Here is a 1550-nt window from a genome sequence, read left to right as displayed (position 1 = left end):
TTCTACAACTCAATGAAGTCCAGTTGAAGGCCGAGATTGATAGATTCTTGTTGTCTAGAGGAATTAAGGGCTACGGGGAGAACGCTGGTAAGTGGAGCTGAAATGCGCATCAGCCATGATTGAATGGCGGAGTGGACTCGATGGGCCGAATGGCCTTACTTCCACTCCTATGTCTTATGGTCTTATCTCGTGCGTTGAATGAAATTTGAAATTTTGAATTCACTAAGACTCCTAAACAAACTTTCCAGTAATAACTGCCTGTGTTTTGTGACACCTATCTAATCTCAGGATTACTCCTAAAGCCTAGACCAGAAACAGCAAGACTGTTCGGATGAATGTGTGGCTAAGCAGCTGGTGGAGAAGAGAGAGCTTCAGATATCTGCGTGGTTGACAAGTGGAATCTGCACAAGAAGGATGGGCAGCACCTAAACTGGAGAGGCACCAATACCCTTGCTGAGAGGTTTGCTAGTGCTACTCTGGAGGATTTAAATTAGTGTGGCAGTGGGATGGGAACCAGAGCAGTGGCTGAAGAGAACAGAGAGGCTATGACAAGTCTAGTAGGGAGAACAGGCAGGGCGAGAGGTTAATGAACACAACAGGGCTGGTAGTCCAAAGTGCATTTATTTGAATGCAAGTATAACAGGTAAAGCTGATGAGCTTAAAAGCATGAACTAGTGAATGGAATTACTGAAAACTGGTTGCAAGAGCAGGACTAGCAGCTTATCATTCCAGAGTTAGGTGTTTCAGGTGAGATAGAGACAGATGTAAAAAGGGGTGGGTCAATTGCATTACTGATTAAGGAGTATGCCACAACTGTACTGAGAGAGGACATCCTGGAGGGCTCATCCAGCGAGGTCATATAGGTATAATTTAAGAATAAGAAAAGTGAAGTCACTATTCCGGAGTTATAATAGACTTCCTACTAGCCAGTGGCAGATAAAGGAACAGATATGTAAGGAGATCAGAGAAAGATGTAAAAGCAATAGGGTTGTTGTAGTGGGTGACTTTATTTTCCCCAACATTGACTGGGACTCCCTCAGTACCAGGGTAGAAGTTGTTAGATGCATCCTGCTGCACTTCTTCAAATAATATGTGGATAGTGCAACTGGGGAAGGACCTTGTATTGGGGAATTAGCCTAGACAGCGGCTCAGTGGTTAGCACTGCTGCCTCACAGCACCAAGGACCCGGGTTTGATTCCAGCCTTGGGCAACTGCCTGTGTGGAGTTTGTGTGTTCTCCCTGTGTCTGCATGGGTTTCCTCCGGGTGCTCCGGTTTCCTCCCACAATTCAAAGATATGCAGATCAGGTGAATTGGCCAGGCTAAATTGCCCGTAGTGTTAGGTGCATTAGTTAGGGGTAAATATAGGGTAGGGGAATGGGTCTGGGTGGGTTACTCTTTGGAGGGTCGGTGTGGATTTGTTGGGCCGAAGGGCCTGTTTCCATTCTATAAGGAATCTAAACAAGCGATCAAAGTTACAGTGGGGGAGTATTTTGGGATCAGTGATCATAATTCATTAAGTTTTAAGATAGTTATGAATAAGGATAAGACT

The sequence above is a fragment of the Chiloscyllium plagiosum genome, chromosome 10, assembly GCF_004010195.1.
Source record: "Chiloscyllium plagiosum isolate BGI_BamShark_2017 chromosome 10, ASM401019v2, whole genome shotgun sequence".
NCBI classification, from domain to species: Eukaryota; Metazoa; Chordata; class Chondrichthyes; order Orectolobiformes; family Hemiscylliidae; genus Chiloscyllium; species Chiloscyllium plagiosum.
Note: the sequence above shows the minus strand (reverse complement) of the source record.